Source organism: Xiphophorus hellerii, chromosome 18 (genome assembly GCF_003331165.1).
Source record: "Xiphophorus hellerii strain 12219 chromosome 18, Xiphophorus_hellerii-4.1, whole genome shotgun sequence".
NCBI lineage: Eukaryota > Metazoa > Chordata > Actinopteri > Cyprinodontiformes > Poeciliidae > Xiphophorus > Xiphophorus hellerii.
Window position 1 is genome coordinate 33,548,618 of NC_045689.1, and position 13,753 is coordinate 33,562,370.

A 13,753-nucleotide genomic window follows, 5' to 3' on the forward strand; every position below is an offset into this window, starting at 1 on the left:
TAGTTTGGTAATCCTAATTGACCTAAAACAAAAGATTCAATTAATGTCAGATGTTTTATCCGGTGTTGGTCCTTAAGCGACTGCATTTTATGCCAACTGCCTGTCTCATAGTAGGATGAGTCAATAAACAGAGAACCTTGCTGTCTGAGGATGTCAACGCTTGACACTCAGGTCTGTGTTAAGTGTTGTTTAGACTTACCCAACTTACCAGTCAGCTGGAAGTTTAAAAACTTTTTATCACTACAACTAAAAGACAAAACTTCATTTTTAGAAGCTTACTTGATGTTTTGGTAAAGTCACTCTTTTAGGTCTAGGTTTGGATCTGTTTTCCCAAAACAGTTTTTCTTCAGTAGCTAGTGGAACTTTTTTTTAGAGGTTTCTATGGGATCTCAAAGTATGACGAGTTCATGCAGAATTCTAACAGTATCTCAGTATGAAAATATCCTGGGAAGTTCCATGACTAGAGAGCAAAATGTCCAATGTTTTGATACTTAAAGGATCAAAATATTGGAGCTTTATTATTTTTTCTTTGCAACATTATGCTCCATCTTGCTACAAAAATCAGGGGTATTCACCAAACTCCTCTGTCACTGGGCAAAGTTGTTCCTGTACAATAGAAAATACAGCACTTTGATTCTAAGTTGTGTAAATCAATGCTCAAGCAAGCTCTTCTCTGGAGTATTCAATGTGATCCTAGCTTAATTCATTTTAGGAGTTTGTCCTAAAAAGAATCCACTTGTGGATTTTTCCTGGGCAGCCTGATACTTTCTTCACAGCTGTTGATCCTCTTTCTTGAAGTTCTTAGTGGTTCCAAATTGGGTTCAGTATTTTGTACTTCTCAGGTTGTCTTTGTCTGGGATTAAATTTATTTTAATAATCTGAAGACTTGAATGATTTATGTTTATGCTATGAAAAAAATCTTTATGATGTTGGAAGGTCACAAAGTATCATAAATATGCAGCCTCCTCTGTGATCATGATCATTGAAATGCTGATTTGCTTAATCTACATTTTCTGCAAAGGCCACTGTAAAAATGGTTCCCAAGTGTTTGGTGGCACAGTGATTTGTTCTTTTTGAGACAGAAGTCTCATTTAATAACTCATGGGATTTTTAATCCCCCAGAAGATTAAAATCAACCTTCTTTTTTTTTTTTTTTACCATTAATCTGCTTGGAAAAAGGAAGGCTTGAAGTAACCAGCTTGGGAAAAACGCTGCACCTGTGGGTGCACCAAGCAGAGCTAACTTATGGGAAACGACTGCTCTTACGCTTGAACCCCAGTTCACTTAAATAAATAGGACTGATTCTACATGCAGCAAGACAGCGGAGACCAGAGAGCAATCACTTCTTGATGATGAATGGATCTGATGAGAAGGAGGTGGAGAAGAAGAGAGAGACGTTGTGTGTGCCAGCATGTCACGAGTTAGCTTGGACCGGACTGTTCTACATGAAGAGAAAAGTACATAAATGGGAGAGGGAAAGAAGAACTCAGTGACCTGAGGTGCTTTCTATCAGCTTAGTGCGGATAGATAGGCAGAAGATAGTGCTGCCGTACCACTGCAATACTGTTAAAGCGTCTACAAACCTGACGCACAAAAGGTATTAAGGATTGCTTCCTACTGGGTTTGACAAAAATATCAGTCTTAAGATTTTATGTTGGAAGAGGGTAAATCTGGACTCAGCAGATCCCATAACCTTCTTCCATCACTCTAGAATTCAGTCATTATGCTTCCTTGCAGATTGTAGTCTTTTTCTGCAGTTAGACTCACTGATTAATGGTTTTCTTATGCCTACACAACTCAGTCCCAATCCTTTCACTTCCCTTCATATTGTGTGTCTGAAAATTCTCCTTTCACATGCACAGATGTAGTTTAACAACACTAGTCCTGAATTCTACTGTTGTTTTTCTTTGATATTATGTCACCAAATGTTTAAATGACCTCTTAGAAAGTCACTTGGACATGATGAAGGTTGTCACAGGAAAAGCACTAGGCTGGTTTAAGACATACCTGTCCCAAAGACTCCAGTTTGTTCACGTGAACATTAAATCTTCTTCACACTCCAGTGTTACTTGTAGAGTGCCACAAGGCTATGTGGTTGAACCACTTCTTTTTACTATGAATATGCTTCAAATTGGAAAAATCCTCAAAATTTCTACAGTTGTGCTGGAGATTCTGAGCTTTATCTATCCATAAATCCTGTTAATCTGAAAAGAAATAGAGAACAAACATGACAAAGACGGAGGTACGGCAAAAACTAATGTGGTGAAATTGCCTATGGCCTTAGTTATATAGCAGAGTGTTGTGTAAACTTTCTAATTTGATGTTAAACAATAGCAGTTATAGCCTAGCAAGCAGAATGCAGGGCTAATCAGTCAACATAGAATATGTGTTAATATGCAGTGCTAGTTTTCCTCCACACATAGCATTTTTCATCCTGACCAGATGGTTTAATATCGGTCTCATTTGACCATTCCACCTTGTTCTACACGTCTGCTGTGTTGCCTCTGACTTGTGACAAACTCTAAACAGGACCTGGCTTTGCTACAACAATAGATTTATTTTAGCCACTTTTTAATATTTATTGTCCTTCAAGTCAAATATTTTTTTAATTCAAAAACACTTTATTTATTACAAAGGGAAATTAAATGTTGTTGTAACATTTAATTCATATCATCCAAGTATCTTCAGAGAGTTGTGGATGATGATATTGTGGGAAAAAGAGATTTCCAGTAGCATTCAGTCTTGCAATGAATCTGAAGAGACCTCTGACTGAAGACTGTTGCTCCATGACTCTAATGACATGCTACCAGCTCAATCCTGGATTACAACATCAACTGTTTGGTGGCATCATCAACAGTGTTGGCAAACACTGTTAATGCTGCTTGTTTGCTTTTGGCATTTGGTTAGAAAGACATTGGAGTTGGAATCTGATCCTTTCCTAATTTGATGGATGGGATTAAAAACTACTAAGCTGCATAAGTTTTCCATCTATCTATCAACCCATTGTCTGTGACTACTGATCCCTGCAGAGGTGCAGGACTCGTGTCTATCTGAAACTTTCATTGGACACAAGGCAGGTTAAACCCTACACACAAAGAACCAACAACCTAAGAGACATTATGCGGTTATGCATATTTTTGCACCGTACCCAAAGAGAACCAGTGCATAGGTGCAAGTCCATCCAGAAAGACTTCGGGCTAGGATTTCAACTCATGTCCTTCTTGCCTCTGTGCCAGCAACTGTGTTACTGTGGATTCCACTTAAATTTGCTAGCAATTTTTAAAGCTACATTCCAGTCAATAAGTAAATATAAGTACAGAAAGAGGAAAAAAATATAACATTTGCATGTATTAGTGAAGCCTTTGATGGTGCAGCTGAATTAAATACTATTTAAAAGTACTAAAATCAATCTGGATAAATACATGCTGATACTTTTAAGAACATTTTACTCTTTCATGTTTCGGGAGGGGGCAGTAAGTTGAAATGTGGGGCTAACTTTTAGAAAGTTTTACATGGCAGCAAAGGGCTGAGCAATGTGTAGCTACATGTTGTCATTTTAAGACACTGCCTAAAAAAATCTGCAAACTCATTCTGTCAGATTTCACAGACAGCAGTTCAACAAGTGTTTCACTGGGTAAAAACTACAACAATCTTTAAACATGTAAACATGCAAAATCAAGTGTTAAATAAACTTAAATAATTTATTTAATCTTGAATAGGCCTTCTACAAACTATATAATTATAATAAATATAGCAGTCTAGTTCCTTTTTAAGTTGAACTAATTTATGACAAATTCATAAATGTATTGACAATACATTAATAAATGTAATGACATTTATTAATTTCAATAATAAATGAAATTATTATTGATATTTTTAATATTAAAACATTTTTAACAATATTAAAAATGTTTTAATATTTGAATTACATCAATATAATTACAAGCCACTATGACTACTTTCACAGATGTTATGGCTTCATAAAAATTAAAAACAGGGTTGGAAGTTTATGTGGACCTATATTCTAAATTAGTGCAGTCAGTTACACATCAAACAAATCAAACAATTGGATTTGCTGAAACTGCACATTACATCGACTTTAACAGAATAATATCCTTTGTCCTCTGTAAATGCTTGATGAAATTTCAAAGCAAACAGCAAAATGAAGTACTTTACAAAAATTAAATATACTTAATAAACTGTAAAATTTCATAATTTTTTTTCTCTTATTATTAAGTAAGACTCAAACTGTGAAATAAATTTTTCTGCTAGTTGAAGTTCCAATGTTGTTCATCTTCAATAAGCTTCATTGAAGCACACAAATTATCAATAGTTTATGGAACATACTAAGCAGCTGGATAAAAACCTTTCATCAGCTGTTGTCCAGTCTCAGGATGCTGCTGTCCTCCCGACCTGCTGCATTCACACTGTTCGGCTTTCACTGGGTTCTGCTGCATCTACGCCGTCTCTGCTCACTGAGAATAGCACAGGGCGGGCCAACACAGAAGGAGGGGTGGATGGAGTTTAGGAGGTACTCTAATTCCTTAAGGGCCCCACTATGAGCTACCATCCAACAGGCAAGTGAAGTAATGGGAACAAGTGTCCGATTTTGGGTTGTGGTATAGCTCACATATTAAATTGATGTCAGTTTGTGTGATTGGCACAGACTCATATTAGATTAGTTGATGTTAGAGGAAAAGCAGATCAGATACTTTCACAAAATTTGCCCCACATTAAAGGCTTAGTAAAGCATGTAAGCTTACGCTTAGTGAGGGTAAAAGGTGGAGGAACATTACCTTACAGAACTGTCAATGTAATGTTAAAGGAGAATATGACAAAGTAGAAATAATACAGTGACCATCGTTAATTGTGCAAATAGCCTGATCAGAGATTTTTATGGTCCCCTCATTGTGCTGTTTTATCCTGGTTAAATTATTTTCAAACTACTTCCAATATTGTACTAATCTTCCATATTGGTTTATGAAGATGTATTTTTGTCTATCAATTGTTTGATATGGATCTGGTCACAATAATTTGTGGGAAGACACTTTATATTTAAAGATGCTAAACCTTTTCAATCATTTCCTACATGTTATTCTGGATTACAGAGTTAAACATTATGACATTAACAGCTCTTGCTATGAGAGTTTATCGTTCTGATTTGTCTTACATTGAACTTAAGCCTAAACATGAAAGTTGTATACATGTCTAGAACTGCACCACCTAAAGACTCAAAATCATGTAAAAATTACAAACACAGATTCTCAAAACATTAGAAATGGCTTGTAAATGGCGCAATTGTCTCAGCCTAAGGCTGTTACAGTAGCTGATGTTTCTAAATAAAAATATGTTAATGAACCTTGCTCATTCTGTTTCAAGTCTTTATTGAATTTGCCTGCAATTATTTTTAAATCCAGCAGATGTCACTGCAAGTGACACGACAACAAAGTTTCAATGCAGAGTCAACAGTTTGGAAATGTGCCACACACCCAATGAGGTTCCATCTGCCCATCACTAGAGGTAAGTAACAACAGCTCTGACTGGTAACTAAATCCAGGCAGCACAGACGAGCAACAGCAATAACATTATAAAAGTGATCGATGGAGCAATTGTTCATGCATAGATGTGAGAGTAACCCAAAATTGTACTGTGGTCAGAGTAGCATACCTTAAACACGTTTAATTAAGCAAGTGTAAAAATTATTTGGTAAATTACTCAATTAATTGAGTAGTTGAGAATATTAAATCAGGTGATCACAACACCTGATTTAATATTCAAATTGTATCCTCAGACAGCCAAAAGTATAAAAGTCATGTGAACATTCTGGTATTGCAGAGTATTACCAAAATATTTATACAAATAAAGAGTTAGGTTTGGAGGCTGGTTCTAGACCAAATTTACCACAGGGGCCAAGGTAGTCAGTGTTTTTTTATGGAAACACTAAGAAAAGATTGAAACAAAAAAAAACAGCAATATTTCATCATTTCATATAATAAGTGAGAAAAAGAACCACTTGCTTCTCTAGAAATACAGGTTGAAAATCCCTTTCAGATGGAAAGTGTGGTCCTATCGCCATATAGCAGCTAAAAGTGCGGAACTATAATTTTAAATCCATTGTTGAAGTAAAATTGTGAAGTTTAAAAAAATCCACCACTGAGATTTAACATAAGACATATATTTAATATAATTTATTCAGTACCTGGTTGGTCCCCATCTAGAACCGCCCAGGGGCTGCAGGTCAGGGATTTGGTCTTCCCTTTCACGTCAGTATCTTTACGAGAGGTTTTGCTCCTAAGGACGGTGGAGTATCGGGTAGAGGACGTTTTAAAAAGACGTGGGTTGATAGCAGCTCACTATCAACCTGCTGCTATCAACCGTACTAAGTGTTTTAAAAACACCTAGTTTTTATTATTACTTAGAAACTGTAGAGTTATCATTACTTTAACAAATGTAGAGCATTCTTAGAAAGTCCAGAGAATACTTACTTACACTTATTTAGCAACCCAGAACAGGGATTAGAACTTGGAATCCAGAAAAACTACCTTAGCAGCTACTTTTTAGACTCCTATTCTTCCAAACCAAAAAAGGAATTAGACCAGAGGATACTTACTTATACTTATCTAGCAACCTTGAATAGGAGTATCTAGTTTACATACTTTAGATCAACACTAGATTCTTTTTCTTCTTTTGCAAACATCCCTGTACATTGCGTATCGGGATGCAATTACAATTGCTTAATTGAGTATTGTAACAAATTGCGTCCCGTATCGGTTCAATTCAGGACATGTAACAGCCAAATACACCGGTGGTAACCCTACCTACCGCTCACTGCATAGAGCCGTTCAAAGGAATCCAAGCGCTAGTGAACCACACATCAACACTCAGCAGATGTGACTTAGCTTCCTCTGATCATATAATATTCCTGCAGTTGTTTTCTTTCTCTGCGACAGACTGGCGACCTGTCCATGGTGTACCCCGCCTCTCGCCCGAAACGTTCGCTGGAGACAGGCACCAGCAACCCTCCCGACCCCACTACTAGGGGCAAGTGTGTTTGAAAATGGATGGATGGATGTTTTCTTTCCATTGGTATCTGAAGCTTTTCTTTTTGAGTGACTCAGTTTTATGCCAGTTTTCCAATATCATTTATAACACAATCTTTGGAAAGCTAACTGTAGCGACGCACTTTGAGCTAATGTAACAGATGTGGAAAGGATCACACAGGAATAGTACTCTGCGTTGGTTTTTTTATTCCTATAAAACAGTGGGACACACTCAGCACCAGGTATGATACACACGCATCACTGTCATAGTCCAGCAGCTCCGTTAGGCAGCTTCTGCCTTCTTTTTTTTAATATATTAACAACAAATGGACTAAAGAAAAGTAAAATCTTGTACAAATCAACATCAAACCACAAAATAAATCTGTGTATCCATTACATACCTATAAAACAGTGGGACACACTCAGCACCAGGTATGATACACACGCATCACCGTCACAGTCCTGCGGCCCAACAAACACATTTTGGAGGGAAACTTTATACAAATTTAATAACGTAACAAATTAACTTTAACCAACACCAGAGTTGTTTTTAAAAACACTTGCACAGTTAACATTATATTTTTTCAGAACAAAAGCTGTGAAAACTATTTTTAGCAATATAAACATTATTAAAAGTGAGAGGTAGCTTTAGCGCGCGTCTTACCAGCAGCTCCGTTAGGCAGCTTCTGCCTGGCTGCTGCAGCTACGTCACTGAACATTGCAACACTAATAACGTTCCCCCAAAAACAATATTTACATTAGGAACCAAAAATAAAAGCAGTCAAAACAGAAATAGCCATGTCAGCAGACATGTTAATTCGACAAAATAGAAATAAAAATGTTTTGAGAAGGTTCATAAAATAATAAATAAAATTAACTCAGCTACATACTCCCCCCTGAACTTCTCAAAACAGTTACAAGTCAGATCAGAAGCCTCATACAAGATAACATCAGCTAAACGTAGCTATATTTCTCTGATGATCACTATGCCACCAAGGGTTTCCATATTTCAATAGAAAGTGACATTAAGGAGTTGGCCAGACTTTTAATGTCCACTTTGCATTAGAATGTGCCGTCTACACATTCTCAACTTGATTACCAAATAACTGTTATCTTGACACACAGAATGACAATAACAAAATAAACTTTCATGTCCGTAATGAACAGGAATATCCCAAAATGAACAATAATCTGTTACTTGAACAGGGTTTTAGCTAACCCACCAACCATAAAACCTCCTTGTTTGGTTTTCTGTGTCATGTTCTGAATCAACCTATTCACTGGTTTCACTACCCTGCCCACTCTGGTCTTAATTTGGTCCATGGGTGCGGTTACTGTCAGTGTGTCAGTGTCAACAACTTTCACAATAGTTTTCCTTGCAGGGACTTGATCTTGAGACTGACTGCTGCTTGTGTCCAGTTGTCCTCCAGTAGTGTCATTCTGTCCATTGTCCTTATCTGCCAGAGGAACGCTGAATGGACTCTGCTGCTTCTCCAAGACAACCATCTGATCCAGTCTTAACACTTAATACTCCATTGTAGTCACTTGTCAGCGGCTTAGCAATGGGGGGCTCAGGATCAGCAAGAGGAACTGGAGGGGAATCAAGGGCTGTGTGCCCTACTTCTGAGAAGTTCTCCAATGGGGTGACCTCTGCAACCCAGCTAGCAGTGCGCTCGGATTTGTGAATTTCAAGTTCCTCCAAAAACAGACTTCCATCGCCCTCTTCCTTCTCTTGGGACTCCTGACCAACACTGGAGAAGGAAGGCTCTGTGTCATGATCCACATTTATTGGCAGGAAACTGGCTTGCAAGAGCAAATTTCTGTGAACCACTTTTTCATGTCCGTTGTCAGGGTTTCTAATGCGGTAGGTGTGACATCTTGAATCCTTCGAAATCACTGTGTACAGAGTCGACTCCCACCTATCAGCAAGTTTTCTGCGCCCACGTTCACCTCTGTTGGCCAAGAGGACCTGATCACCCTCTTCGATGGCAGCACCTTTCACACCCTTATTGTAGAGGTCTGCCTGCCGCTGTTGTTTTGCGCTGACATGAACTTGAGCAACACGAAGAGCCTCCTTGAGGTCATCTCTCATCCTTTTAACATAACTGTCATAGTCTGTGATCTCGTTGTCTCTTTCTACACTGTGGAACATAACATCCACTGACAATCTAGGAACCCGACTATACATAAGGAAGAATGGGGCATAGCTGGTCGACTCATGAGCAAGTTGTAAGCGAAGGTTAGTGTTTGCAGCATCTGAGGCCACTTCTGCTTTTCTCTGGGAGGCAATGATCTAATCATGTTTCCTAGAGTCCGGTTAAACCTCTCAGTGTGACCATTCCCCATAGGATGGTAGGGTGTTGTTCTGGACTTCTTCACACCTGCTATCTGAAGTAGCTCTTGGATAAGTTGGCTCTCAAAATTCGCACCCTGGTCCGAATGTATTCTCTGCGGGAAGCCATATACACAAAAGTACTTATCCCACAGCTGACGTGCGACCTGTTTTGGGGACTGGTCTGAACACTTGAAGGCATGAGCCATCTTAGTGAAGTGGTCTGTCACCACCAACACGTCCACACTCTTCCCGTTAGAGTCTTCTGCAGACCAGAAGTCCAGACAAACTAGCTCCAAGGGGCCTGTGGTTTTGATGCTTTCGAGCTGTGCTCTTCCCTCAGGCTCCAATGTCTTACTAACAACACAACGCTTACAACATTTTACATAGTCTCTGACGTCTCGTTCCATTTCGATCCAAAAGAACCTTTGTCTTGAAAGGTATAAAGTTCTACTCTGACCCTGGTGGCCAGCATTATCATGCACACCGTTGAGAACTTGGCTGATCAAAGAGGAGGGCGTCATGTACTGATGTCGCTTTTTCCCTGTTAATGGGTCTTTGCAAACTCTGTACAGGATGTCATCGTGCATCTTCAGTTTTTCCCACTGTTTTAAGATTTTGAGCACCTTCAGATGCAACCCAGCTCTCTCTCGTCTTGATGGTCGTCTCCCTCGGCTGACAAATGGGATGACTTGGGACAGGACAGGATCATTCCTCTGACTATCATGAAGCTCTTGAAGTGAAAAAACAGGCAGAGGGTCTTCACCTGGCTGGGTCAACTTCTCCAGATCCTGGCCCAGCCATGAAACCACTCTCTGCTTGGAACCTTCATCCCACTCCATATGACCGGCCAGTACTGCAGACACTTCACAGTCAGATAGGGACAGTGATGAATGTTTTGGTGGTTGACACCAATCCTGAATGTTTCCTGAATTAAAGCTTCTTGAACTTGTTGCGACTCCCCCACAAGGTCAGCATATAGCTCATTCAAAATCCGCTGACAGACACGATCCTGGGCAAAGGGCTTTCTGCTGAGAGCATCAGCAACTATGTTTTTACTGCCAGGTATATATTTGATGCTGAAGTTGTATGGTGCTAACTTGGCAACCCACCGTTGCTCACATGCATCAAGTTTGGGTTTTGTGAGGATGTATGTCAGGGGATTATTGTCAGTCCAGACAGTGAAAGTATGCCCTTTTAGCCAGTGACTGAATTTATCGCAAACAGCCCACTTCAACTCCAGAAACTCAAGGCGATGAGCAAGGTAGTTACTTTGAGCACGCGTTAGAGCTTTACTGGCAAAGGCAATGGGTCGTGCTCTACTTTCACCCTCCTGGACCTGAGACAAAACAGCCCCCAACACCATCCTGAGAGGTATCTGTAGACAGAATGAAAGGGCGACTGAAATCAGGGTGTGCGAGCACCACAGTCTCCAACAGTGCATTTTTTAGTTCTTCAAATGCACAGTGATGTTCCTCTTTCCAGTCATTTGGATGTAACTTCTTAAATGCTGCAGCACCCCGTCCATTAATTTTTCTTCCCTTGGGTGCGGCTGTCAAACTGAACAATGGTTTGGCAATGCGTGAACAGTCTGGTATAAACTGCTGATAATACATCACCATCCCCAAAAATGACTTAATCTTTTTTTGTGAGGGTGTGACACCATCCTCCATCATCAAATCAGACTCTGTCATAGCAACAACTGCTCGGACTTTATCGGGATCGGTTGACACACCATTTTCACCCACAACATGCCCCAAAAACTTCACACTCCTCCTGAAGTTTGCACTTCTTGGGGGCCAGTTTCAAGCCATGGACATGCAACCTGCTGAAGACAATCTTGAGCCTCCTCAGAGTTTCTGCCTCATCAGGAGCATATACAAGCAAATCGTTAAAATAACAAAGCAGCGTCAAGAAGTTCTGATCACCAAAGATGTTCATCATGAGGCGCATGAAGTTAGCAGGACTGTTACAGAGGCCCTGAGGTAGCCTGTTAAACTCATACAGCCCCATGGGTGTGGTGAAGGCTGTTAGTTTTTTATCATCCTCAGCCATGGCAATGTTATAAAAACCAGAGGTGAGATCCATGGCACAGAATATGGCACTGCCACCCAAAGCTGTCAAGCAGTCTGATTGATGCGGCAGTGGGTGAGCATCCTTAACTGTGCGAGCATTTAGCCAGCGATAGTCCACACAGACCCTTAGATCTCCATTCTTCTTCCACACCAGCACTACAGGAGACGCCCACTCACTGTTGGATTTGCGAATGATCTCCAGTTCTTCCATTTCTGTGAGAACTTGCCGCAGCTTGTGATATTGCCCTGGTGGAACACGTCGATATGGAAGCCTGAATGGTCGATCATCTGAAAGGCGGATACGATGGACAAAATCTTTGGCCAGCCCACAATCAAGTTTGCCTCTTGAAAAGGTGCCTTCATATTTCTGAATCAGCTGCAACAGTTCTGACTTCCAATAATCAGACACCTCACAAGAGTCAATGTCCAAAACTTCCAGCCCTAAGTCACTCAGGGTGTTGCGGAAGCTGGTGCAGGGAGAGTCAGAGCTGATTATTTTGTCAGTCTTCACTGTCTGACTGTTAATACTGACTTTTGCATCTAACACCTGCTCAGGAGTCACATCCAGGTCTTCAAGGGCTATACAGGTGGACACCTCTGCTACTTTGGTACGACGCTTTAATGTGATGGCCTTATCAGAGGTGTTTAGGATCCGCACTGGGACCCACCTGTCACCATTCATGGAGGCCACCGATCTACAGACAATAATGTCTTTTTTATGGATCTGTGTTTTGGCTGATGGCTCAACCAGAATGGCACTGTCCTCGGAGAGAGGCGAACTTTTCTGCCCCAAATCAAATGTTCTTGCTTTGGGAGAAGAGTGACTGCCTGCACCAGTTCAGCTGTTCCAATAAAATCTGGGATTACATCACCTCTCCTTCTCTCAATACCAGACAGCATACTAAGAAACTGTATTACTTCTGGTGTTTGGGCAGACTCTGGTTTACACATGACTTGCCAAAAGTGAGGGGACTGTTTGGACTGGTTTAGAAGGTGTTTGATGACATTTGTGCCCAGAATTAGCTGATCTTTCTGCCCAGGGACCACTAGAGCTGGAACACTAAATACACAGGCATATACTTCCATTTTCAATTCATGGGTGCATTTGGGTTTTACTTGAACTCCTCCACAGCCTACAAGAACAATATCATTATGGTTAGAGTCAGGTTGGGACGCAAACCCTGCATTCTTAAGAAGTTGTTCAGCTTCTGCACTGATAGTGCAGGCCATGGAGCCAGTGTCTAAAAGGGCTTGCAATGACACTTTATCCTCAACCTGTGCATCAGTGTAAAAGAGGCTGTCAGCCTTTTCTAGTCTGGATATGTTTTGAAACAGCACAGAAGTATTAGATGGAGCAGATTTCAAACTTTCTGCATACACAGATTGTATATCTTCTTTTGAGGTGAGGGACCCATCATACTCACTCACACAGTGCCATCCCAAGTGTGAGTGGCTTAGTTTCCCTGGTCAGCTGAGCCTCCAACTCGCTAAGAATCTGTGATTTTTGGACAGTTTCTTCGCTGGTGTCCAATCTCGAGACAGGCCAGGCATCTTCTCTCTCTCATGCAGTGTGTTCTTGTAGAGTGGTTACTGTTGCCACATACTTGACATGGAGTAGACCGACTGGGAGGGAAAAACTGAAGCTGAGTATCACCAACGGGTTGGGCAGTACGTTCTAATACTCTTTCAAACATAGTTAACACCCATTCCAGAGCACCTGACTCTGCAGTACGATCATTCAAGCTGGGAAAACTGACAGGAGTAATTTTGACAGTGTTCACTTGCCTATGTTCTACTTCAGGCTCTGAGTGGTCAAGTGCTGCTGTTGCAGTAGCAATCTGGAGAACTTCTGCTTTTGCCGCAGTTGCCTGTGGTCTCTTCACTTGCTGCTCTCTTTGATGTTCATCAATGGCCTCCTGCACCTCAGTGAGTGTCCACTTAGTGGTGGGCTTACACTTGAAAACACAGGCAAGACTAGGATCAGGACAATTTCTGATGAACATCATTGCTATCTCTGCATCCATTTTATTCAGGCTGCTTCCTTGATCTTTCAAGTGTCTGTCAGCATTTTCAGCAGCTGTGTTAAGTCTAACCCAGTAGTCCACTGGTGTCTCATTTGCTGTTGGCTGAGTAGCATAGAAATCAGCCAATGGTAAGCAAGACCCAGGAATGTCACTGAAATAGCGCCTCAGAATGTTATAGACTGCCTCAGGGTTTACAGGTGTGGTAGAAGGGCTACTCTTTAGTCCAATCTTTACAAAGCTCTTTGCTTTGCCAAGCAGGTGGTTCAGGATTTCGTCTGTTTT

General features: G+C 40.5%; 1 long non-coding RNA gene across 1 annotated transcript; it reads right to left on the reverse strand.

Annotated features, from left to right (window-relative positions):
- Positions 1 to 7,235: 7,235 nt before the first annotated feature.
- LOC116737591 (uncharacterized) lies at positions 7,236 to 7,751 on the reverse strand. Its single transcript, XR_004342860.1, has 2 exons — positions 7,705 to 7,751; positions 7,236 to 7,502 (listed from the first exon to the last, which is right to left on the reverse strand). It is a non-coding gene; the product is annotated as an uncharacterized LOC116737591 (long non-coding RNA).
- Positions 7,752 to 13,753: the final 6,002 nt, after the last annotated feature.